The sequence below is a fragment of the Lissotriton vulgaris genome, chromosome 1_1 (assembly GCF_964263255.1).
Source record: "Lissotriton vulgaris chromosome 1_1, aLisVul1.2, whole genome shotgun sequence".
In the NCBI taxonomy this organism is placed as follows: domain Eukaryota; kingdom Metazoa; phylum Chordata; class Amphibia; order Caudata; family Salamandridae; genus Lissotriton; species Lissotriton vulgaris.
The window spans coordinates 372,295,013-372,314,494 of record NC_141685.1 but is presented as its reverse complement, the minus strand read 5'-3'; the positions used below and the strand labels follow the sequence as shown (position 1 = coordinate 372,314,494).

The 19,482-nt window shown below is 50.4% G+C and overlaps 1 protein-coding gene across 8 annotated transcripts in view; it reads right to left on the bottom strand.

Moving 5' to 3' along the window:
* OSBPL9 (oxysterol binding protein like 9) overlaps positions 1 to 19,482 on the bottom strand; it is a 1,205,712-nt gene that overhangs the window by 412,171 nt on the left and 774,059 nt on the right. The gene's annotated exons all lie outside the window — the stretch shown is intronic.

The following is a 19,482-nucleotide window of genomic DNA, read 5'->3' as shown; positions in this document are numbered from 1 at the left end:
GTGTGGGTACTGAGGGACTGGAAAATAATGAGTTGACTGGCCTTGCCCCATAAGTATATCTGTTGAAGAAGAAACATGGCAGCTGGCACTCCACCTCATAGGCAACAGCATGTTTCTACTGAGCGTAGTCAATCTTTCAGTATTGGATGATAACAAAGGCCAGCTGATAAGCAGACAGCACGGGTGTCTGTAGGATAGATCATTTCCGACCCGAGTGAAGAGATTAAAGACTACAATAGTTATCCTGAGGAGAGCACTCAATTAGTGGGGAAAACAAAACAGACAGCTCAGCATGATTCTCCATATAGGCATGATGAAGAAGTTCTATTAATAAGCACTGGCAAAGCCGTAATGCCTCACATTTGCAACCTATTGGTTTGCTAATGGGTTTTAGCTATGCTGTGTAGCATTCCTGACGCTGTACAGAATAGCTAAAGAAAACTAAAAAACAAAGGTGCTATGAGGGGGAGGTTGTGTCATTTTGTAGGTGTGCACACCACATGTGTGCATCTACAAAATAATGCACACACATTTTTTGTAACTAACCAAGATGGATCAGTAAATTTGAAAAAATGTATATGTAGTCCAACACATTTTTTTCTTTTTGTTAGCATTGGTGGGTGAAGTAACAGGATGGCACAGATGGAGAAGCAACATAGGGGGTCACAGAAGCAGCATGGAGTGCGTCAGTGGGGGGAAGCAATAATGAGGGCGGGTGTGGAGGAGAAGCAACTGACGAGAGAGCAACATGGAGTGGGCGGGGAGAAGCACATAGGAGAGAAAGCAAAAACAGGGGAGTACGCAAGGGCAAGCTTTATGGGAGGGGGACAGGGAGTATCCATGGGTGACAGAGCAACAAAGAGTGCAGGAGCAACACGTACATGAGGGAGACAGCTGGAAATTACATCAACTCTCATGGAGTGCTTAGCCCTCAAGAAAAAAAGTAGTGCTTCCAAAGCAAGCATGGGATGCATAGAAAAAAGCCAATCAAAGGAGATCATAAAAAGATTATGCTCCATGGGAGGGACAAACACAAGACTGACAAGCTAAGACACAAATGAAAACCAGGCAAATGAGAATGACAGAAAAGCCAACCAATGGTGAGAAATGGGTGGGCACCAAGCCCCCGTCTGTTCTTGGTAAGCTAACAATATGTCTTGGAACAGAAAACAAATCTGCGGTCTAGTAGGCAAAATGTGAAATGCTATAGATAACCCTGCGCTTCATAGAATTCCAAATGATGAGACACAAATGTCCTCTGCAAGTGAAGCCTTGCTCTGAATACCCAACTGTAGGGTTGTCTGGCTCCCTAATGCAGATTTGTGTTGTCAAAGGAAACTTGTTTGAGCAATGGCTTAGGCTTGTTGGATGGGAGGGGTGTCCAAAGCGCTACCCTCATAGTGGTGGAAGGTTACTGTCTTCCAGGAGTTAAGCAGTAAGAGCAAGGTGTTGGCAGCTTACTATACAGTGATCAGTGGGCCTGAACAGATCCTTTTTAACCTGTGTCACTGGAGTGAGGACTACAGGCTCACTCACTTTTTAAAGTTTCACTGTTGAGTGCTTAACACTCCCTCAGCCTACATCATTTAGATGAGAAGTGTTCTACAGTGCAGGAGTGGTGACTCTGTACTGGTTGTATGTTATCCTGGGAAGGGTAAAATAAAGGTATGAAATGCGTTACTTACCTGTAACTGCAGTTATCCAGTATTGGTGTCTTTCATAGATTCACATGCCTGAATCATTCCCCGTCGTCGAGATAGGAGTCCCCGGTAAATAGAAAAGTAATGTCCTATAGACATACATAGAGAAAAGTAGGCCTAAGGGCCTTGCCTTAGTAGCCTATCTATGTCCTTTTGTAAAAAGGACCAAACTCTAGAAGGTAGCCAATCAGCTACCACCTCCCTCTAGAACCTTCCTGCCAGGAGCCTCAGTCTCTCAGATTTTCGTACGCACCAAGCTAGGTAGGCGTAATATATGATAGAGAGAGAGAGTTGCATGTGAATCTATGAAAGACACCAATACTGGATAACTGCAGTTACTGGTAAGTAACGCATTTCTTATCCAGTATTATGGGTGTCTTTCATAGATTCACATGCCTGAATCAGAGTAGCGAGCAATACATTATGCACATTTGTGAAGAGACAGTATAAGCAGTCTGAGATAATACATATCATACAACTAGCAACCATCAACAAGTAAATATAATAAAGAAGTAAATGTGCATACCAACAAAGGATGGTGGGAAGGAGGAAGGCTCATCTCACTGGAATAGATGGTGAAGTACAGCCTGGCCTACAGCTGCATCCTGCATCAGTTCCGTATCCAGGCAGTAGTGCCTGGTGAATGTGTGTGGCGACTTCCAGGTCACTGCCCTGCAAATGTCCAGAATTGGCACCCCAGTGAATAGTGCCGCCGATGTGGACACAGCTCTTGTGGAATGAGCTCGGACTTTGGAGTGTAACGGTCGTCCGGCCTTGTCATGGCAAAAGGCAATTGCAGAGGATATCCATCTTGAAATGCTTTGTTTGGAAAGTGGCATGCCTTTTCTTGGTCTGCTGAAGGCGATGAAAAGCTGATTCGTTTTCCTGAAATGCTTTGTCTTGTCCAGGTAAAATTTAAGACCTCTCTTTAGGTCGAAAGAGTGAAGGGATCGTTCAGCTGCAGTACTAGGATTTGGGAAGAATGATCGGAGGACTAGTGGTTCATTTAAGTGGAAGTCCGAAGGGACCTTGGGAATGAAGCGAGGATTAGTCCTTAAAATCACTCTGTCTTCCCTGAACTGCATGAAGGGATCTTGAATGAAAAGAGCTTGTAGCTCGCTGACCCGTCTCGCTGAGGTCAGAGCTAAAAGTAGGGCTGTTTTCCATGAAATGTATTTGATATCAGCCCTATGGATGGGCTCAAACGGATGTTTCATTAATTGGTTGAGTACCACATTAAGGTGCCATGTTGGTGGAATTCTGCGTGGCCGAGGAAAGGATCTGTAGAGCCCTTTAAGGAATTGCTTAACTAATCTGTGGGACCAGAGAGATGGTCCTTTTGAAGTTCTTGTGAAGCGGGAGATGGCTGCCAGATGAACTCTGATGGAGGCATGGGCAAGTCCCGATTGTGCCAAGTGTAATAAATATGGGAGGAGCTGCTCCGGAGTGATCTGAAAGGGATGGAGATTGTTGTCCATACACCAAACACAAAAGCGTTTCCATTTTAAGGAATAAGTTTTGTTTGTGCTGTCTGCTCTTGCCTTTGCTAGGACATTCTTGCACTCCTGCGGAATGTTTAGTTGGTAGAACTCTCGGTACTCAGGAGCCATGCCGATAATCTGAGAGATTTCAGATTCCGGTGGAGTACTTGGCCTTTGGACATCGTGAGTAGGGATGGATGCTGGCCCAGATGGATTGAGGGTTGGACTGAGAGGCGACGAAGGTCCGTGAACCAGTGCTGCCTCTGCCAGAACGGGGCATTGAGAATCAGTGTGCAGTGCTCCGTTTTCATTTTCCGAATGACTCTTGTTATCAGGGGAAATGGCGGAAATGCGTACGCAAACACGGTGCGCCATGCGATGGAAAATGCATTTCCTAGTGATCGCGATTGGGGATGCCAGCTTGCGAAGTTGTGAAAACAACAGGTGATGGACCGAATGAGGATCAATGTCACACATTCAACCCAGTCAAAAGATCTGGGTCCTAATCCATCGTTTTTTTGCACTCCACACCACCCTGGGTTAGACAATGGCGATATGCAAATCAGCTCTGACCCTGTGCCCCATGGGAACAGTCCAGTCCGAACTACAAAAGCCATGTCCTTCCCAGAACGGAATCAAGCATCCGAGGACCGGACCGGTTTCGAGGTAACACCTCTCATCAGCCCGGCTAGCTTGACTCCAGTGGTGTGGAGTGCCTGGGACCCACGTCTGGGCATCCCCAGTACACTTATGGCGAGTTTGCAAAAACAACAGGTGATGGACCGAATGAGGATCAATGTCACACATTCAACCCAGTCAAAAGATCTGGGTCCTAATCCATCATTTTTTTGCACTCCACACCACCCTGGGTTAGACAATGGCGATATGCAAATCAGCTCTGACCCTGTGCCCCATGGGAACAGTCCAGTCCGAACTACAAAAGCCATGTCCTTCCCAGAACGGAATCAAGCATCCGAGGACCGGACCGGTTTCGAGGTAACACCTCTCATCAGCCCGGCTAGCTTGACTCCAGTGGTGTGGAGTGCCTGGGACCCACGTCTGGGCATCCCCAGTACACTTATGGCGAGTTTGCAAAAACAACAGGTGATGGACCGAATGAGGATCAATGTCACACATTCAACCCAGTCAAAAGATCTGGGTCCTAATCCATCGTTTTTTTGCACTCCACACCACCCTGGGTTAGACAATGGCGATATGCAAATCAGCTCTGACCCTGTGCCCCATGGGAACAGTCCAGTCCGAACTACAAAAGCCATGTCCTTCCCAGAACGGAATCAAGCATCCGAGGACCGGACCGGTTTCGAGGTAACACCTCTCATCAGCCCGGCTAGCTTGACTCCAGTGGTGTGGAGTGCCTGGGAGCCACGTCTGGGCATCCCCAGTACACTTATGGCGAGTTTGCAAAAACAACAGGTGATGGACCGAATGAGGATCAATGTCACACATTCAACCCAGTCAAAAGATCTGGGTCCTAATCCATCGTTTTTTTGCACTCCACACCACCCTGGGTTAGACAATGGCGATATGCAAATCAGCTCTGACCCTGTGCCCCATGGGAACAGTCCAGTCCGAACTACAAAAGCCATGTCCTTCCCAGAACGAAATCAAGCATCCGAGGACCGGACCGGTTTCGAGGTAACACCTCTCATCAGCCCGGCTAGCTTGACTCCAGTGGTGTGGAGTGCCTGGGACCCACGTCTGGGCATCCCCAGTACACTTATGGCGAGTTTGCAAAAACAACAGGTGATGGACCGAATGAGGATCAATGTCACACATTCAACCCAGTCAAAAGATCTGGGTCCTAATCCATCGTTTTTTTGCACTCCACACCACCCTGGGTTAGACAATGGCGATATGCAAATCAGCACTGACCCTGTGCCCCATGGGAACAGTCCAGTCCGAACTACAAAAGCCATGTCCTTCCCAGAACGGAATCAAGCATCCGAGGACCGGACCGGTTTCGAGGTAACACCTCTCATCAGCCCGGCTAGCTTGACTCCAGTGGTGTGGAGTGCCTGGGACCCACGTCTGGGCATCCCCAGTACACTTATGGCGAGTTTGCAAAAGCAACAGGTGATGGACCGAATGAGGATCAATGTCACACATTCAACCCAGTCAAAAGATCTGGGTCCTAATCCATCGTTTTTTTGCACTCCACACCACCCTGGGTTAGACAATGGCGATATGCAAATCAGCTCTGACCCTGTGCCCCATGGGAACAGTCCAGTCCGAACTACAAAAGCCATGTCCTTCCCAGAACGGAATCAAGCATCCGAGGACCGGACCGGTTTCGAGGTAACACCGCTCATCAGCCCGGCTAGCTTGACTTCAGTGGTGTGGAGTGCCTGGGACCCACGTCTGGGCATCCCCAGTACACTTATGGCGAGTTTGCAAAAACAACAGGTGATGGACCGAATGAGGATCAATGTCACACATTCAACCCAGTCAAAAGATCTGGGTCCTAATCCATCGTTTTTTTGCACTCCACACCACCCTGGGTTAGACAATGGCGATATGCAAATCAGCTCTGACCCTGTGCCCCATGGGAACAGTCCAGTCCGAACTACAAAAGCCATGTCCTTCCCAGAACGGAATCAAGCATCCGAGGACCGGATCGGTTTCGAGGTAACACCTCTCATCAGCCCGGCTAGCTTGACTCCAGTGGTGTGGAGTGCCTGGGACACACGTCTGGGCATCCCCAGTACACTTATGGCGAGTTTGCAAAAACAACAGGTGATGGACCGAATGAGGATCAATGTCACACATTCAACCCAGTCAAAAGATCTGGGTCCTAATCCATCGTTTTTTTGCACTCCACACCACCCTGGGTTAGACAATGGCGATATGCAAATCAGCTCTGACCCTGTGCCCCATGGGAACAGTCCAGTCCGAACTACAAAAGCCATGTCCTTCCCAGAACGGAATCAAGCATCCGAGGACCGGACCGGTTTCGAGGTAACACCTCTCATCAGCCCGGCTAGCTTGACTCCAGTGGTGTGGAGTGCCTGGGAGCCACGTCTGGGCATCCCCAGTACACTTATGGCGAGTTTGCAAAAACAACAGGTGATGTACCGAATGAGGATCAATGTCACACATTCAACCCAGTCAAAAGATCTGGGTCCTAATCCATCGTTTTTTTGCACTCCACACCACCCTGGGTTAGACAATGGCGATATGCAAATCAGCTCTGACCCTGTGCCCCATGGGAACAGTCCAGTCCGAACTACAAAAGCCATGTCCTTCCCAGAACGGAATCAAGCATCCGAGGACCGGACCGGTTTCGAGGTAACACCTCTCATCAGCCCGGCTAGCTTGACTCCAGTGGTGTGGAGTGCCTGGGAGCCACGTCTGGGCATCCCCAGTACACTTATGGCGAGTTTGCAAAAACAACAGGTGATGGACCGAATGAGGATCAATGTCACACATTCAACCCAGTCAAAAGATCTGGGTCCTAATCCATCGTTTTTTTGCACTCCACACCACCCTGGGTTAGACAATGGCGATATGCAAATCAGCTCTGACCCTGTGCCCCATGGGAACAGTCCAGTCCGAACTACAAAAGCCATGTCCTTCCCAGAACGGAATCAAGCATCCGAGGACCGGACCGGTTTCGAGGTAACACCTCTCATCAGCCCGGCTAGCTTGACTCCAGTGGTGTGGAGTGCCTGGGAGCCACGTCTGGGCATCCCCAGTACACTTATGGCGAGTTTGCAAAAACAACAGGTGATGGACCGAATGAGGATCAATGTCACACATTCAACCCAGTCAAAAGATCTGGGTCCTAATCCATCGTTTTTTTGCACTCCACACCACCCTGGGTTAGACAATGGCGATATGCAAATCAGCTCTGACCCTGTGCCCCATGGGAACAGTCCAGTCCGAACTACAAAAGCCATGTCCTTCCCAGAACGGAATCAAGCATCCGAGGACCGGACCGGTTTCGAGGTAACACCTCTCATCAGCCCGGCTAGCTTGACTCCAGTGGTGTGGAGTGCCTGGGACCCACGTCTGGGCATCCCCAGTACACTTATGGCGAGTTTGCAAAAACAACAGGTGATGGACCGAATGAGGATCAATGTCACACATTCAACCCAGTCAAAAGATCTGGGTCCTAATCCATCGTTTTTTTGCACTCCACACCACCCTGGGTTAGACAATGGCGATATGCAAATCAGCTCTGACCCTGTGCCCCATGGGAACAGTCCAGTCCGAACTACAAAAGCCATGTCCTTCCCAGAACGGAATCAAGCATCCGAGGACCGGACCGGTTTCGAGGTAACACCTCATCAGCCCGGCTAGCTTGACTCCAGTGGTGTGGAGTGCCTGGGACCCACGTCTGGGCATCCCCAGTACACTTATGGCGAGTTTGCAAAAACAACAGGTGATGGACCGAATGAGGATCAATGTCACACATTCAACCCAGTCATTCCACATTCAGTCCATCACTTGTTGTTTTTGCAATTGCCGCCCTAAGTGCGCTGGGGATGCCCAGACGTGGGTCCCAGGCACTCCACACCACTTGGAGTCAAGCTAGCCGGGCTGATGAGAGGTGTTACCTCGAAACCGGTCCGGTCCTCGGATGCTTGATTCCGTTCTGGGAAGGGCATGGCTTTTGTAGTTCAGACTGGACTGTTCCCATGGGGCAACAGGGTCAGAGCTGATTTGCATATTGCCATTGTCTAACCCAGGGTGGTGTGGAGTGCAAAAAAACGATGGATTTGGGCCCAGATCTTTTGACTGGGGGAGTGTGTGACATTGATCCACATTCAGTCCATCACTTGTTGTTTTTGCAATTGCCGCCCTAAGTGCGCTGGGGATGCCCAGACGTGGGTCCCAGGCAATCTACACCAGTTGGAGTCAAGCTAGCCGGGCTGATGAGGTGTTACCTCGAAACCGGTCCGGTCCTCGGATGCTTGATTCCGTTCTGGGAAGGGCATGGCTTTTGTAGTTCGGACTGGACTGTTCCCATGGGGCAACAGGGTCAGAGCTGATTTGCATATTGCCATTGTCTAACCCAGGGTGGTGTGGAGTGCAAAAAAACGATGGATTTGGGCCCAGATCTTTTGACTGGGGGAGTGTGTGACATTGATCCACATTCAGTCCATCACTTGTTGTTTTTGCAATTGCCGCCCTAAGTGCGCTGGGGATGCCCAGACGTGGGTCCCAGGCACTCCACACCACTTGGAGTCAAGCTAGCCGGGCTGATGAGAGGTGTTACCTCGAAACCGGTCCGGTCCTCGGATGCTTGATTCCGTTCTGGGAAGGGCATGGCTTTTGTAGTTCGGACTGGACTGTTCCCATGGGGCAACAGGGTCAGAGCTGATTTGCATATTGCCATTGTCTAACCCAGGGTGGTGTGGAGTGCAAAAAAACGATGGATTTGGGCCCAGATCTTTTGACTGGGGGAGTGTGTGACATTGATCCACATTCAGTCCATCACTTGTTGTTTTTGCAGCTTGCGAAGTTGTGGCATTTGGTGTTCTCCCTGGTGGCAAAGACATCGATCTGCGGTCTCCCCCATTTCGAGAAAATGTCGTTTAGAACAGTTTGGTTGAGTTCCCATTCGTGGGACAGAGACCTCTGTCTGCTCAGAGCGTCCGCTATGACGTTGTCCTTGCCTGGGACATACTCTGCTGTTAGCTTGATATTGTGTAGTACTAGCCAGTTCCAAATTTTTTGCGATTCGCGAGATAGTGTCAGCGAACGTTTCCCTCCCTGCTTGTTCAAGTAGTGCATTGTTGTTGTGTTGTCTGTTCATACAAGCACTTCTGAGCCTTTGATACGCGGGAGTAAAGCATGGAGAGATAGGAAAACTGCCTTTAGTTCTAGGAGGTTGATGTGGAGTTTCCTCTCTTGGTCTGTCCACTTGCCACTGATTTGCAATTCTTGAAGGACTGCTCCCCATCCTTCTAGAGAGGCGTCTGTAGTTATGACATGTGGAGTTGGAGGCAGCAGGAACGTTAGTCCTTGTGATAGGTTCGTGGATGTTTTCCACCAGTGTAAGGCTTTGGTGATTTGTGGAGTAATCACAATGTGATCCTCGAAAGAGTCTGTACACTGAGTCCACTGCTTGGTCAGGGCCTCTTGGAGGGGGTGCATTCTGAGCCGACAGTGAGGAATGAGTAGTATACACGAGGACATCATCCCTAGGAGGGACTTGAAAGTACGGACTCGGATGGTGTTCTTTGAAGTCACTGCAGTGGCCATAGTAATTATTTTGTGTTTCCTTTCCTGCGATGGGAATGCTGTTTAAGATGTTGTATTTAGAGTTGCCCCTAGAAAGGTTATAACTCTGGAGGGCTGTAAGGTTGACTTCTCGTGATTGAGTGTCAGGCCCAGTTATTTGAAAATATTGAGACAGGCGTTGGAAGACATTTGTGCGCCTGCCATCGATGGTGCTTTCACTAGCCAGTCGTCCAGGTAGGGGAAAACCTGGTGTCCCTGCTGACGTAGGAAAGCGGACACTGGAGAGAGGCACTTTGTGAAAACGCGAGGTGCCGATTTGAGGCCGAATGGGAGGACACAGAATTGGTAGTGCTGCCCTGCTACAGCGAATCTTAGGAATTTTTTGTGGCGCCTGTGTATTGGGATGTGGTAATATGCGTCTTGCAGGTCCAAAGACGTCATAAAGTCTCCTTCCTCTAGAGATCCTAAGATTTCCTGAAGGGTCACCATCCAAAACGATTGGCTCTTCAAGAATGAATTGAGTGCCCTGAGATCTAGTATGGGCCTCCATTTCTTACTTTTCTGTTGTATTAGAAAGAAGCGGGAATAAAACCCCTTCCCTTTTTGAGCTGATGGGACTCGCTCTATTGCTCCTTTCTTCATCATTGATGACATTTCTTGAAGGAGTAATCGCAGGTGGCTGTGTTGAATCTTGCGAGGAGGAGTTATTAGGGGGATTGAACTGAATTCCAATGAGTGTCCGTATTGGATTAATTGGAGCACCCACCGATCCGTTGTTATTGATTTCCAATTGTGGAGGAAGTGTGTGAGTTCGCCTCCAATTTTGAAAGAATGAGAAGGTGAAGGGACTGGCTGTTGGAAACGGTCATTGGCGTCCGCCTGCTGGTTTCCTCTGGTTTCTTCCTCTGAAGTTAGATTTCCCATTGGAGGTCTGGCAACCTTGCTGCTGTTGCCGTTGTTGGTATTGCGATCGGCCTTGATTATAGGAGTATGAGGATTTTCCTTGGTATGACCCTCTGTAAGAGAGCTGACCTCTACCCCTGTTTCCTCGAAAGGACTGGTTTTTGAACTGTAACGTGCCTAGAGCTCGTGCTGTGTCTGTATCTTTTTTGATTGCCTGTAGGGCCTCGTCTATTTTCTCACCGAATAGGTGCTGTCCGTCATAAGGCATGTCTAAAACTTTAGTTTGGATTTCTTGGCGGGAGGATGTTGCTTTGAGCCACCCTTGTCTCCGTAAGACTGCTGCACCTGCAAGTTGTCTGAAGCCTTATAAACAAAGAGATTGCCAGTACTGTGCAACAATTCAAAATTTATCAAGGGAAACAAGCTAAAAGTTGCTCATTCCCACAGACCACTCCTTCAGTCAAAAAGTTTTTATCAAAGTTAATTACATTTATTTTGATTTTGTTTTTCTTTTGTGGAGAAAGCTTTTTTTCTTATTATAAAACACAACAAAGATGTATATAGTTTTGACTTCAATCTGATACATTTGTTGTAAATAACATGGGGAAAGAATACCAGGCCTTTGGGCTGAAGTATTAATAAATGAAAGGGCAGGAATGCCAGGGAGTGGGGAAGGAAAAATCCGACACTTAACACATATCACTCGTGGACATAAATTGACGACAAGACGACAAAAATGAAGGTGGGGGACAGGGACTCGCGACGAAAAGCGTCTCCGAGCGAGTGCCGCCTTGGAAATTCCAAAGCGCAGAACTGATAACATTGCGCGTTCTGTTCTGTGGCGAATAGATCTAACCAAGGCTCTCCCCACTGCTGAAAGAGGCCTTGCGCCACGTCCAAGTTCAGACGCCATTCGTGAGCCATCATGCACCGATGGCTGCGGTCGTCCGCCCTGGCGTTCAGAGAACCTGCCAGGTGTTGAACCACCAGGGACACGCCCTGATGTTCCAGCCATTGCCAGAGGCGCAGAGCCTCCTGGCATTGGGTCCACAACCCCACCCCGCCCTGTTTGTTGCAGTACCACATGGCGGTGGTGTTGTCCGTGAACACCTGCACTACACTCCTTCGGACAAAGGGGAGGAATGCCTTCAGTGCAAGACGAATCGCCCGCAGCTCCAAAAGGTTGATATGGAGCCGGGACTCCGCCGGAGACCAGAGGCCTCTGATCTCTGCCACTCCCAAGTGGCCTCCCCAGCCCTGGAGGGACGCGTCCGTCACAACTATGTGGTCCGGTAGGGAAAGGGATCTGCCGCTGACCCAATCGTGGTCCGTGAGCCACCACTGCAGCTGTCTCGCAGTGCCCTCCGAGATTAGGACATGGTCGGACAGGTTGCCCTGATTCTGGGCCGACTGAAACTTCAGGTCCCACTGCAGAGCTCGCATCCGCCAAAGGGCGTGATGCACCAGAAGGATGCAGGAAGCCATCAGCCCCAGACGCCGCAGCGTCAACCTGACCAAGACTCGGGATAAAGGCTGAAAGATCGGAATCAGAGCCTGAATATCCCGAACGCGCTGCTCGGGGGGATAAACCCGAAACTGCGCCGAGTCGAGAACCGCTCCAATGAAGAGGAGCTTATTAGAGAGACACAGGTGTGACTTCGGCACGTTGATGGAGAACCCCAGCAGGTGCAGGAGATCCGCCGTCGTCTGGAGGTGGCTGACGACTGTCTGGGGCGAGCCCGCCTTCAACAACCAGTCGTCGAGGTAGGGGAAGACTGAAACCCCTAACCTGCGCAGATGATCTGCGACCACCGCCATCATTTTCGTGAACACCCGTGGGGCGCTTGTAAGGCCGAAGGGGAGCACGGTAAACTGAAAGTGCTCGTGGCCTACCGTGAACCGCAGGTAGCGCCGGCAGGACGGGGATGTGGAAATAAGCGTCATGCAAGTCCAATGCTACCATCCAGTCTCCTGGTCCAGGGCAGCTGAAACCTGAGCCAGTGTCAGCATTTTGAACTTCTCCTTCCGGAGGAAGCCGTTGACGTTCTGTAGGTCCAAGATAGGGCGTAGGCCCCCTTTGCCCTTCTTGGGTACCAGAAAGTAGTGGGAGTAACAACCACACCCTACTTCTGGCCCAGGAACGCGCTCGATAGCCCCTTTGGCCAAGAGGGCCGTAACTTCCTCCTGTAGAAGCCGCAAGTGATCCCCCAATACGCGGTGGAATTGTGGTGGCATGGCTGGAGGTGTCGTCTCGAAGGGGAGGGAGTAGCCCCTCCGGACGATTTGCAGCACCCACCTGTCCGATGTGACAGTGCGCCAGTGGGAGTGGTGATGGCGAACCTTTCCCCCCACTGGCGTCACATGGGCCTGAAAGCACAGACTAGGAGGGTTTTTAGGCGGATGCTGCGGGGGAAGGTGTGGACTGGCCTCGCCGTTGTCCCCGACCGCCTCCACAGCGATTTCCACGGCCGCCACCGCGTTGTACGTTAGTCTGCGGTGCGTGTGGGGGCGCACCTTCCTTGGCCACAAAAGGAGCAAAAGGCACCCGTTTGCTGGCGCGGGGCCGAGAGGCCCAAGGACTTGGCCGTAGCCCTGGAGTCCTTAAAGCGCTCAAGCGCATGGTCTGCCTTGTCGCCAAAGAGGCGACGGCCATCAAACGGCATGTCCATCAGTGTATTCTAGACATCCGCTGAAAAGTTAGCGGACCTCAACCAGGCGTGGCGACGAATCGCCACCGTTGTTGCCATCGCTCTGCCCAGTGAGTCGGTGGTATCCAGCCTACACCGAATGGAGAAACGAGCCGCATCTCGACCCTCCGCAAGGGCTTGGGCGAGTTTAGCCTTGACCTCCGCCGGGCATTGTGGCAGCACGTCCGCGACCGTGTCCCACAGGGAGTGGGTGTAACGGCCCAAGAGGCATGCAGTGTTGGAAGACCGCAGTCCCAAACTAAGGGAGGAGAATATTTTCTTTCCATAATTCTCATACCTCTTGGATTCCCGATTAGGCGGAGCCGACGGGAATGCGGTCTGGGAATTAGAGGCCTGGATGGCCAGGCTCTCAGGGGTGGGGTGGGTGGACAGGAAACAAGGGTCGCCCGGAGCCAGGCGGTGGCGTCTGGCCACGTTCCTATCTACAGGCTGTCCTGTAGCGGGCCTGGACCAAGTGCCCAAAAGAACGTCAGTCAAGGCCTCATTAAACGGCAGCATAGGCTCGGTTGAGCTTGACAGCGGTTTAAGGACCTCAGTGGGGAGATTAGCCCTCACGGCCGCGACGGGGAGCTCAAGACCCAAGGCCTTGGCTGCCCGCGTCAACACCACACTGAAGGTTGCCCCCTCCTCCGTAGCCACGCTAGGAGGCAAGACAAAACCAGTGTCTGGCGAGGTGTCCAGACCACTGGCATCCCCAAGTCCACCTATCCAGTCCTCCTGGGACTGACACGTGTCAGAGGGTCCTCAGACACCTCCCAATACTCATCCTCATCACCCATCTCCTGGTACACAGCGTTGACAAATGATGGGGCTGGTTCATTGAAGTAGAACTCCCCAAGCGGCATCGAGAGCGGCGCCCAGCGGCGCTGCTCCGGCGCCGGGTCGAGGGAGGTATTTGGGACGGCGCCGCCCGAGGACGGTGCCAGAGGTGACATCTGTGGAACCAGCGCCGGTGAGGTCGTCAGGTCGACCAGCGACGATCCGGATCCGGAAGCGGATTCAGTGGGGCCCTGCGGCGCCGGCGGCATCGGGCCGAAGCACCCGTCGGCGTCGGGGCCGAAGCACCCGACCCGCTAGCACCCCCAGACAAGTCCGCTGGACCCGAAGGCGCCGCGGAACTCGCCGAAGGAGTGAGGGACCTCATGGCCATGAGGAAGCGCTCGATCTCCTCCGGCGTCGCTTGCTGCCCAGGGACCGAAGGGTATGGGGCAGGTCGCGACGCCCGCGCGGGTGGTGTCACCCGAACCCCGGTCGGCATCGCGCGAGCGTCGGGGGGAGTAGGAAGAGCGAGGACGTCTCTTCGACTTCTGGTGCTTACCTGATGACGATTTTGAACCTGAGAAGTGATGTCGACTCCCGGAGCTGTGATGGCTCCCCCCCCCGTGACCGGTCCCTCGACCTCCGTCCGGACCGGGACCGCTCACGGCGCGGGGCCGACTGCCGGAGCTCGAGCCGCTTGCGGGACCGCTCCCGCCTAGCTTTCGAGGTTAAGGCCCGACAGTCGGAGCAGGCCTTGTCGTCATGATCGACGTCGAGACAGGGGAGGCACCGACTGTGAGGGTCGGTGACCGACATCAGCCGGTCGCAGTCCCCACAAGGCTTGAAACCTGGCATCCCTATCGGCACTGATCGGAGTCGAAGACTCTAAGAATGATCAAAAAGATCTCAAAAAGTTTAGTCAAAAAGTGACTGAGGTACCACTTTTTCCGGATCTGCGCTGCTGGCGTGGAAAAAAGAAGAAGAACGGACGTCAGCACGCGGAGGCGGCGTCCAAGTACTCAGACGACATCATCACGGCGCCAACAACGGACGCGGAGCCGCAGACGACGCATACCGACGCGCAAGGGTACTGCTACGCAAAAATTTCCAGATCCAGTCAGACGCCTGGGGATATTCTAAGGTAAGGAATCTATCACTACCAGGCCAGAGGGACTCACTGTTGAAAGCCCTGCAGTACTAAGACACTTTTGACTGTATTTGAAGAGTCATAGTTAACCCTTGAGATAAGGCATGCTACTGAGAATTCCTGGATGCAGCCAATAACCTCTAGCAAACTGCAAAGAACGGGAGGGACAGGGACTTGCTAATGAAACACGAGAGCCCTGACCTCAAGGGGGAAATGTGCTGTTGTCTATGAATGCTATAGCCTTCCTCTGAATGAGCAGTTGGAAATAAAAAACTTATTTTAGTTATAAGAGTAGTATTTGGGCTGGACTTTTATTTATCGCTACTGATGCTCTCTTCTTGAGTTATGCGGCGTGCTCACGAATGCTCCATAAAGCTGATCATATAACCAGGAGAAACTAGCACTGTCAAGAGTTAAGATAGATGAAGAGCTTGAATAAGGCTCTGGTAAAGGAGACCAAACAATTAGAAAGCAATATGAAAACCAGTCAAAAGCTGCAAGAATGTGGATGACTGACCTTTCAGAGGTGAGCGAATTATACAATCCAAAATAGTTTATACAACAATCTCTTGAAGATGAGCGGGCTCAAAGGAGAGAGGTTTGGATGAAATGATGAGGAAGCATTCATCATGATCCTGCTGAGAAACAGACTTCAGAAGACGAAATCTTGGCTACAGTGCAGAAGAGGCAAAAGCTTACCTTCAACTAAATCCTATTGTTTCCACATAGAATTCAGGCAACAAATACAAGGAGGAAACATATGAAACCCATCAAGAAGGCATTTCAAGATCTCGGAGCACAGATGTCAAACGCTACACCCATCCAAATTCAAGGCTTTTCAGAAGAAGAAATGATACCACTTATGGGAAACAGCAGCAGCCAACAACCTGCTTGATACGTGATGGAATCACCACCAGACGCAGGGCAGGAGGTCAAGGCCAATGGTGAAGAACAATTAGAAGAATTAGAACTGAACTGAATGTCTTATGGAAGATGTGATGAGGCTGAAGTTGACCAGCGCTTGGTGTACAGTGGCGCTTTTTTATGTGAGAACAATTTAATTTATTCCTAAGGATTCTTTGAAGTCTGGCACACATGTACAATGACTTAATTAACAATATATATTTAAAAAAAACAGTGATACACTAGAGTTCTAACTTTTATCATTTTGATGAGAGTATAGTTTAGGAATGTTTACTTCCAGACAGGTCATGATGAAGGGAAATTATAATACGATTGAATCTATGTTTACTTGATGATAACAATTGTAATGTTTATATTGTATGTAGAGAATTTCGTGCTCATTTTGTACTAAATACTATGTGATCATGTATTCATTTGAAAACCTAATTGAGTATTATTGAAGAAAATATCGATCACATACATGCAAAAGAAAAGCCATTAATGTTGATATACAACCTTTCATCACTCTTTTTAATGTTTGACCATTTAATGATGTGGACAGTTTCTACTTAGAAGTTGGAGGAATCTGTTTCCTAAATTCCATCCTAGGCTATTCAGCTTTGTTAACCCCTTCCCTGCTCATGACGAGCTCAGCTCGTCATGAGGCACACTGGAGCTGTGCTTATGACGAGCTGAGCTTGTCATGAAGAATGGGGATCTAGGATCTCCAGCACAGGAGGGGAATTCAGCTAGCAGCGATGTGGTTAATAAAAGTACTGAAACCATTACAAACCAAAACTATATGGAACAATACATTAAACCTGTTTGTGCCTCAAGGAGCAATCGCTGTTAGTTACAGGTAAGCAATGTATTAATGCTCTTGGTTGTAAGGTCAAAGCAATTTCCCAAGCTCACCCAAAGCAGTACATAATACTGGGACCTTTGGAGCTGAGAAACAAGTTACTTACTTACCTTCGGTAATGATGTGTCTGTAAGAGACATAGGTTAGTTATAGATTCCTTACCTTACAATTACCCCCGAGCGTCGCACTGCATCTGGAAAAAAAAATTCTTAGCAGTTCCCCAGCGCATTGGTCAACTAACTCCGTGTCCGTCATCCGTGTCGTGGTCGCCAGGATGACATAGCGGTGCCTACTTCGACGACGCCCCTGCGCGCTGACGTCAGTTCTGACACGACTTTCCACGCCAGTAGCGTGGAGCCATGAAAGACACTGACCACTGGTGCACCACAACTAGGGCCCTGTAAGGGAGTCCCTATCCCTAGAAGTCAGTTCGCAGAACGGGGAGGATGAGTGGGTCGGTAAGGAATCTATAACTAACCTATGTCTCTTGGAGGTACATTGTTACCGAAGTTATAGGTTCCTTACCTTAGAATAGAAACCCCAGCAATACCAACCCCGTAGGAGGGTCCGAGAACCAAGTTCACAACAGAAAGTCCTAGAGGATAGAACGGGCAAAACAGCCATCCCTCCGGACTTGGTTATTGGTTGGTTGTTCAGGCAGTAATGTCTGGTGAATGTGTACATGGATGTCCGCATTGCCGCCTGGCAGATGTCGAGGAGTAGGACTCCACGAGCCAATGCAGTAGTTGCTGCCGTAGCCCTAGTGGAATGAGCACGCCCCCCCCACTGGAGGCTCCTTTTTCGCTAAAGCGTAACAGATTTTAATACAAAAGACTACCCATCGGGAGATGGTTCGCTTTCAGACAGCCAGACCTTTCTGGGCAACCACATAACCAATGAAGAGTTGATAATCCACCCACAAATCTCTTGTGCGGTCAAGGTAGAAGGATTGCGCAAGTTCTTGGTCCAGAGGGTGGAGTCTCTCCTCCTTTGAAGGGTGTAGAGGCGGGATGCAGGTGGGCAAAGTGATAGTTTATCCAATGTAAAATATCCCCCTGCCGCCAGACTAGATTCAGAGATGGTTTTCAGCAGTGAACCCACGCACCCTAAAGTTGGGTGGTGTTGCTCTGCAATGAAGCAATACCCATGTGCGCGGACATCAGTTTCTGGTCTTCTCTCTTCTGCACCCTTAGGCAATTGCTGGTAACAGTGCATTGAATACTAACTTGAGACCTTTTTAGACATTAAAAAGAGACTACTACAAAGAACAGGAAGATGGGAGGACAGTGAGGAATCTGCAATTAGAGATATACATGTACGAGTTACTTACCTTCCGTAACGATGTATCTGGTAGAGGCAATTCTAGCCGCAGATTCCTTCACGTAGAATTATCCCCAGGCGTGAGAGTGGATCCGGAAACTTTCTGCCAAAGCATCTCTGCGCGCCGGGGCGGCATCACACGACTCTGCCCAGGCGCTGCCGCGTACGTGACTTCAGCGAGGTCACATAAGCTCCACCCCAGCATGCCTATGCCAGTTTTCTTCGGACAACGCGGAGCCACCAGACAAAATTCTGTGGGAGCACGGGAACAGTGTGCGAAAGAGTATATAAAAAAGAAAAAAGAGAAAGACACCCTAAGGAACAGTGCAACACTACAGTGTCCAAGGGCAGGGACAGAAGGGAGAACAGAGCAGAGCCTAGAGCATTCACCCTGCCAGTACATGACAGCTACTCCCCACATCTCCCCCGGAGACAAAGAATTTGCGTATAAAAGCCATGACACATGTAGCAGGTCTACAACCCTCACCCGGAGACAAGGAAGCGGAGACAGTCCCGACAGGCAGGAACAACCAACCTCCAAGCCACCCCAGCATAGAGGGCAACTACCCCCCAAGAAAAAGGAGTAAGGCACGACCAGAGGACCCCGACTCAGGGGCCCCTAGCAGCAAGAGGAAGGAAGGGGAGGGAGGGCAGAACGAGGAGGAAGGGCGGGCTGTTAAGAAATCTGCGGCTAGAACAGTCTCTACCAGATACATAGTTACCGAAGGTAAGTAACTCATACATCTGATAGAGACTACTAGCTGCAGATTCCTTCACGTAGAATAGATACCCTAGCAATACCCACGGGGAAGGAGGGTCTGCGAAAGGACCCCATCAGTCTGACAGCCACAAATCAAACACCAGCAACCCCAAGAGGGATGTTGGAGAGAGAGGAAGAGTGAAGAGGCCCGTACACTCAGAGGAACCAAGGGCAAGGCTGGAGAGGCCGAAACACCCCACTCCACCCCCAAGGCAACACATCTTCCATCCAATGCCAGGACAGGCAGAGGAACAAGAAGAAGAAGAAGAAGCCTAGAGGGTCCGAGGACACAAGAGAGAAAAGGTGAGCCCAACCAGAGGAAAGGCAACAGGCCAGCCAGAACGGCACCTGTAGCCACCACCGCCAGTAGCAAGAAGAACACAGAAGCATCCCAGCTCTCAGCAAAAGAGCAGGAAGGAGAGGAAATGCCCAAACCCACCACCACAAGGGTCGCGCACACAACCTCAAGAAGCAATAGCAACAATCAGAAACGCCATGGAGAACAGGCACCTGAAGGTAACCCGCACTCCCCAGCAGAGCTTAGCTATTTAACAGCTACCACTACCCCAGATCGGGTAAAGTAAGTCCTCAGACATGGGAACCCTCTTTGGAAGAACTTCTGCAGCAGAGGAGAAAACAAAAAAATCACGGGGGAAAAACATCCCCACGGAGGGCTTGCCAGCAGCTCAAAGAAAAACAGAAGGCCTAAACTCAGGGCCAAGTCTGTGTAAC